We start from the raw sequence: 7,871 nt of genomic DNA on the forward strand, positions 1-7,871 counted from the left end.
TCTGTTGAATCGACCGTCGCCGCCGCTGCGGAGACGCTGCATCGCAATGCAGCATCCATGACTGAGATTGGGAGGAAGATTGGCGACGGTGTTGCAACGGAGCATCCATGGCGATGCTAGCCGGCGATGGTGCTGCAACACATCCATGGCGCTGCTCGCCAGCGACGGTGCTGCAGCGCAACATCCATGGCGATGCTCACTAGTGCCGGTGCTTCAATGGAGCATTGCTAGGACATCGGTGTTGCGATGAAGCATCATCGGAGCCGGTGCTTCAATGGAGCATCATCGGGTGCCGCCGGTGTTGCGATGAAACATCATTGAGCCGCCGCTTTATCAGTGGAGCATCGCCGGACCATGGGGGTGCTTCTGTGGAGCATTGCTGTGGCCGGGAATTGATACTCTGGTGACGGGCGCTGCTGCTCCGACGAGTGAGAAGGAAGATGAGCACTGCCAGCCAGAGGAGGAAGAAGCAGCACGCTGAGAGCAATGGCGGAGCTTGCAGCAAACAACTGGGCGGGCCACAGTGCAAAAGAATGCTATTAACTGACTTTTCTGGGTCTATGGGCTGACTGTATTAGAGGTAAAATGCCACAAAGCTGGGCGGGCCATGGACCATGTAGCCTTGCAGTAGCTCCGCCACTGGCTGCGAGCAGGCGATCGAACGGCCACGCGCAGTACATCGGACTTTTCTAAAATCAACCGGCTGATTTGTAGTAGCGCCAAATTTTTAGGCCGTTTTAGGCCAGGAGGATGCGGTCTGTTCTCCACTCGCATGATTGTAGGGCGTTGTGTATGAGCTCGGATCATGGGATGACACGGTCGATAGTGGAGCACATGGCACAACATGTTTGTTTTCCAATAGAACAGAGAGAAGAAGAAACATGAGAAAAGCTGCAAGTTGTTGGCAGCGCAAAATATTACTCCACACTCTCTTGCTCGTTCATAGTTTAGGGATAACAATTGGCATCAGAGCCTCATTTCGGTGGCAAGTTGAGCGGCATCAATGGAATGCCGCATCCGGCTCCAACATACCACCGCTACAGGAGCGACGCTCGCCGAGCCATGGGCGCAGCATGCCATGGCGTGGTGATGACGACGGGGTCTTGATGCAGCAGGTCATGCGCGAGCCGGCGGCGTGACACCAACCTCACCTTCGTGATGCTCACCCGCTCAAACTACTTTGCCCGAGTGCTGGTGATGATGGTGAACATGCATGTTGCAATTCTATGGGACGTCATCGAGGATGACGCCGCGCCTCACAAGGACGACCCGCAAGTCGTGGCGGTGCTAATACGCTTCACTCTGTCAAAGATGCACAACATGCTCGCTCAAAGGACGAGCGCCAAGGACGCGTGGGCTGCAATCTAGACTCATCACCTCGCCAGTGACCACATGCGTGTGGCGAACGCGCAATGTCTTCGGGCAGAGTTTGAGATGTTCTCCTTCAAGGATGATGAGTGCATCAACAACTTCGTGTTGCCTGAGTCGTGGGCTTCCTCACTAACGAGTGAAAGTGCAACTATCCCTGGGTGGTTTTGGTAATTTCTAACAACATATAGCTCATTGAGCTAATGCTATTCCAAGATGAGTATTTCAGCAAAGCTCAATGGTTGACATGGCATGGATTAGAAAGTGGACCCTTCAAAATGCTAAGGATAAAAGATTGGCTCAAGCCCAAAGCACAAGACTCTACATTTTCTATTTTAATGATCCAAGATCACATTGAGTCTATAGGAAAAGCCAATACTAGTAAAAAGGGATGAGGTGTTGCTTAATGAGGTGCTTGCTCAAAATGCTTAGTGATATGCTCCAAAACCCTCCACTACTTTCTCATATCCACATATGTCCCACACCAAATATCCAACTCGGCCCCATCGATTCTTTCTATCCGGCGTCACCGAGTTCAGTTGACATAGCCACTGCCAGAAACCCTAGTCTTTTCGGTCTCACCGATAGGGATCTCGGTCTCACTGAGATGAGATTGTAATCTTTCTGTTTCCCTTAGTAACACTTCGCTCCAACCGAGATGAGCCATCGGTCTCACCGAGATTGCAATGTAAACTCTCCGTTTCCCTTTCGTAACACTTCGGTCCAGCCGAGATGAGCGAATCGGTCCCGCCAAGTTTGCCTGACCAACTCTGTGTTAGTCCATTACCAAAATCGGTCTCACGGAGTTTGTGTAATCAGTCTTACCGAGATTACATTATGCCCTAACCCTAACAAAATCGGTCCCACCAAGTTGACATGTCGGTCCCACCGAGAATCCTAACGTTCACATTTTGAACTAAATCGGTCTGATCGAGTTTCATGATTCGGTCCCACCGAGTTTGGTGATTTGTGTGTAATGGCTAGATTTTGTGTGGAGGCTATAAATACCCCTCCACCCACTCTTCATTCGTGGAGAGATCCGTCAGAACATGCCTACACTTCCAATACACATTTTCTGAGAGAGAACCACCTACACTTGTGTTGAGGTCAAGATATTCCATTCCAACCACATAAATCTTGATCTCTAGCCTTCCCCAAGTTGATTTCCACTCAAATCTTCTTTCTACCAAATCCAATCCTATGAGAGAGAGAGTTGAGTGTTGGGAAGACTATCATTTGAAGCACAAGAGAAAGGAGTTCATCATCAACACACCATTTGTTACTTCTTGGAGAGTGGTGTCTCCTAGATTGGCTAGGTGTCACTTGGGAGCCTCCGACAAGATTGTGGAGTTGAACCAAGGAGTTTATAAGGGCAAGGAGATCGCCTGCTTCGTGAAGATCTACCCTAGTGAGGCAAGTTCTTCGTGGGCGACAACCATGGTGGGAAAAACAAGGTTGCTTCTTCGTGGACCCTTCGTGGGTGGAGCCCTCCGTGGACTCACACAACTGTTACCCTTCGTGGGTTGAAGTCCCCATCAACATGAATGTACATAGCACCACCTGTCGGAACCACGCCAAAAATCTCCGTGTCAACATTACGTTTGCTCCCTCAAACTCCTCTCTTTACCTTCATATGCAATTGTTTTACATTCCGCTGCTATACTCTTAGAATTGCATGTGTAGGTTGATTACTTGTTTGTGCTAAGTTGCTAAAATCTGCCAAGAACTAAAACTGGGAAAAGGCTAGATTTTTATTTGGTCAAGTAGTCTAATCACCCCCTCTAGACATACTTTCGATCCTACAAGTGGTATCAGAGCTTTGGTCTCCATTTGCTTTGGTTTCCATAGATTTTGGTGGTCATAGCCTTGGTTTCACAACCTAGGAGAGTATGGCGTCTAGCGAGGGAAATTACCATCGTAGAGGTCCTTACTTTGATGGTACAAATTTTGCTAGTTGGAAGTATAAGATGAAAATGCATATTCTTGGACATAACCCCACCGTTTGGGCTATTGTGTGTGTTGGCTTGCAAGGTGAATTCTTTGATGGGAGAGAACCAAACCGTGAAGCTACCGCGGAAGAGTTGAAGATGCTACAATACAATGCTCAAGCTTGTGATATTCTCTTCAACGGATTGTGCCCCGAAGAATTCAACAAAATCAGCCGTCTTAAGAATGCAAAGGAAATTTGGGATACTTTGATTGACATGCATGAAGGTACCGACTCCGTCAAGGAATCCAAATTGGATGTGCTTCAAAGTCAACTTGACAAGTTCAAAATGAAGGATAGTGAAGGTGTCGCTGAAATGTATTCTAGGCTTGCTCTCATCACAAATGAGATTGCCGGCTTAGGAAGTAAAGAGATGACCGACAAATTCATCATCAAGAAGATCCTAAGAGCCTTGGATGGAAAATATGATACCGTGTGCACATTGATCCAAATGATGCCCAATTACAAAGATCTCAAGCCAACGGAAGTCATTGGAAGAATTGTTGCTCATGAAATGTCACTCAAGGATAAGGAAGAGCTTCACAACAAGTCAAGTGGTGCTTACAAAGCCTCATGTGATGCTCCCACATCATCAAGCGAGAAACAAACCTTCAATAAAGAATTGAGCCTAATGGTAAATAACTTCAACAAGTTCTACAAGAGTAGAAGCAAAGAAAGAAATTCCAAATCAAGGTCCTACAATGACAAAAGATCTTCTAGTCGTGAGCGTAATTGCTACAATTGTGAAAGACCCGGACACTACTCCAATGAGTGTACGGCTCCCTACAAAAGAAGAGAAGATTCCCCCAAAAGAAGTAGAAGAGAAGAATCACCACCAAGAGAAAGGAGTAGTAGAGATGATCGTTATGAACGAAGACCCTCTCGGAGAAGCAATGATTCGGAAAGGAAAGAAAAGTCATCAAGGAACTACACAAAAATAAGACATCAAGCTCATGTTGGTGAATGGGTATCCGGCTCCGACTCTGACAATCACTCCGAAAGAAGTTATTACTCCTACTCCGAATATACTCAAGATGAAGGTGTTGCCAGTCTAGCACTTGTGTCAACCAACTCCTACGACATATTTGACTCACCAAATGAAGGAATTGGAAGGTGCTTCATGGCCAAAGGTCCAAAGGTAACACACCCCGAGTATGTTGATTTCAATAGTGATGAAGATGATTTGCTAGGTGATGATGATTTACTTATTGACAACTCTAGTGATGAATACTATGATGAAACGTCAATTAATCATGCTAATCAAGATAAAACGAATGATGATGATAAGAAGGAGATTGAGCATCCAACTAAAGAACTAAACACTCTTAAGTTAGCTCATGAAACTACCTTGGAAAATCATCGAGAACTTTTAAAGACATGATAAGCTACGCTTTGAAAAGCTCAACCTTGAGCAAGAGCATGAGTTTTTAAAGGCAATCAATGATGATCTTCGCAAGAAAAGTTCTTACATTTCCAAGTGTTTACTCTTGTCTACTTACATGCCACAAGTTAAATCTAGCAATAAGAGCAAGAAATATTCTTCATCTAGTAGTAACAACAATCATGCTAAATCTAATATTGTTGCTTCTAGTAGTTCTCTTGATTCCACTAATGATTCTCTTAGCCAAGTTACACTTGAGAAAGAAAATAGCTTATTAAAGGTAATTATAGAGAAAGGTGTTTACAAGAGCCTTGCCGGGAGTAAGCAATTTGAGGAAATTGTACGCAAGCAAGGAAGACACCGGAAGAATCAAGGTGTTGGTTTTGAACGAAAGTTCAATGCCAATGGAGTTGAGTGGGAAGAAGATCAATACCCCAAGACGAAGTTTGTTCCTCAACAAGAGAAGTATGATCCTACTTCTTTCAAAGGGACACAAGCTCAAGATGATCTTCCACCACAAGACCACAAGCAAAAAGGCAAGGACAAGCTTCAAGAGGAGATTGATGCATTTGAAGAAGCACCCAAGGCCTTGGTCAAGTGGGTTCCCAAGACCACATCAAGTTCTACTTTATCAAGTACAACTACAACTCCAAGGGTTCCCATCAAGATGGTGTGGATCCAGAAGAAGGAGAACTAGAGAGCTCTTGAGGGTGACTCCGCCAACTTACTTCACTCTTATAATTTTGGCGAGGACAAGTGCAAACAACTTCCATATCTTGCACTAGTTCAAGGAGTCACAAACCCTCTTGTTGGTAAGACAAGGGACAAGGTAACCTAATGCTTTCATGGACATAATCTTGTGTATGCATCATTCTATGTCTATGGATATCCTTGTTTGTTCCTTGTGGGACTAACCCGTGTAGGTATTGAAAGTGCAACTCACTCCAAAGGATTGATCCAAATGATCTATATCAACATTGAGCATCTACATCTTCAAAACCTACATGAAGTCGTCATCGACAAAACCCAAGGTTAGTTCATCCCTCTTAGGGGGGATATCACATCTAGGGGGAGCTTTGCTCTAACCAATTGAGCTAAAGCGACTCTAATGGTGTGAACACAACAATGCTTTATGTATGTAGCGACCCTACCTCAAATGGTCAAGTCTCTATGCTTCAGTGTCATCCCTGGATCGGTAATGCTGACACACACAGTACTCAAAGGATTTATAACAGAGTAGCAATCACACACTTATTACATCGAATGTCTCAAAAGAGAACTTATTACAATTCATATGGATTAAGGCCATCTGATACGATAACAGTGGAAGGCTTGGAAGATAAAGTGAGTCCATCAACTCCAACGGCATAGCTGAGCTGCACGACAACGACCTAACGAACCTTACTCCTCGTCTGAAAAGTCTGCAACATAATACGTTGCAGCCCGAAAATGGGCCAGCACATGGAATATGCTGGCAATATAACACAGTAGAGCAAGAATAGAATAATGCTATCACTACGTGCATATTTGGCTGGTGGAAAGCTCTATGGTTATAGTTTTGCGAAAAGCCAATTTTTCCCTACAACAAAGGAATATATTTTATTTAACTATCATGGTAGTTGAAACATCATTGAGAAGGTTCCTCCAACTCAATCCCAATTAAAAGTAATTATTAACCCAACAATATTAATTTAGAGTGATGAGATACATATGATAATCCAAGTACTAGATACTCAAGATTGTCCATAACCGGGGACATGACTAACCATGATTAGTTTATACACGCTGCAGAGGTTTGTGCACTTTTCCCCACAAGACTCGATCTCCTCCGTTGGATTTCTCGCACTACATGATGTTTGAGAAACGGATGACCGAGACACAGTTTTTCAGAAGCATTAACTCTCTACTCCGGATAGACTATACCACCTACAACCCACTACCTGCTAGTCTACCTCTTCAAGAGCTTCACGCAACTTACTCAACTATGCTAGAGACCATAATAGCTTGTGGCTGCACACGGAAGTTTCTAGCATGAAATATCTCAGTTCCCTTTGAGCCTGGGTGGTGGACCTTAGGATGATCACACAGGTACTCTGGTATATCCTAGGACAACACTGGATTCTCTAGGTGCCCGACAAACAATCCACCCAGATGTGTATTCAAGTTGCCACCTTAAGTTGAACCATTAATTAATAACCTCACATCTGTCATGGATTCACTCGCCCAAACCACGTCTATGAGCATAGCATAGCAATATAAGCAATACGTAGAAGTAACTCCCAAGGATTTGGTAATAACAGGGCAATAGGTTCTACCTCATCAACTACTTCCCAACCCACATGTTAATCACATCCTAATCATGCAATTTTGGAGGATTGGAACTAATGCATAAAAACTGGGTGATAAAGGGTATGATCAAAGTGTTACTTGCCTTGCTGATGATCCGCAAAACCTAGAGACTCGTAGTAGCACGCTTTGCACTCTGGGTGTTCTATCGCAAACAAACAATAGCATACATAAGAAATCAAGCAAAGAAGCACGGGTAAATCTCAAATAAGAAGATCTAACCTGAAAGTTCAACTTAAGAACTCCAGTTTGCAAAAAGAATCAAATCAAACGGAGCAACGAAACTCAAACTGCGAGAGAAACAAGATCCATTTACTAATCTGGACTAAAGTCAAATTTTACAGTACCAAAATCTTGTTCAAGTTGATTAAACAGAAAGAGGGTTTCGAGACGAATATCTAGGCGCTTGACTCGCCTGATTCCGATAAACGAGCGAAAAGATAAACTAAAACAAAAATCAGATCAGAAATCGCGATTGGAAATAATCGCGGAAAATCCGAGAAAAAGAAAAAATGACGAACAGGCTAACGAATGAACTTTCGCTGTCTGCGGCTAACGAGTGAACACCGTTCGTTAAAATGAACGTACGGACGAACATCCGCTAAATAAACTAAACCGAGAAAACTGGCGAACCGATCTAAAAAACGAACCTAGGGTTTTCTAAAAAAACTGAACCAGTTTTAAAAATAAAACCGAACGGCCGCAACGACGGCTTATACCTCCGGCGAGGTCCGGCGAGGCGGGGCGGCTCCGGCGAGGTCCGGCAGCGGCGGCGGGTGGCGCGGGGCG

Source organism: Triticum aestivum, chromosome 5A (assembly GCF_018294505.1).
Source record: "Triticum aestivum cultivar Chinese Spring chromosome 5A, IWGSC CS RefSeq v2.1, whole genome shotgun sequence".
Lineage (NCBI taxonomy): Eukaryota > Viridiplantae > Streptophyta > Magnoliopsida > Poales > Poaceae > Triticum > Triticum aestivum.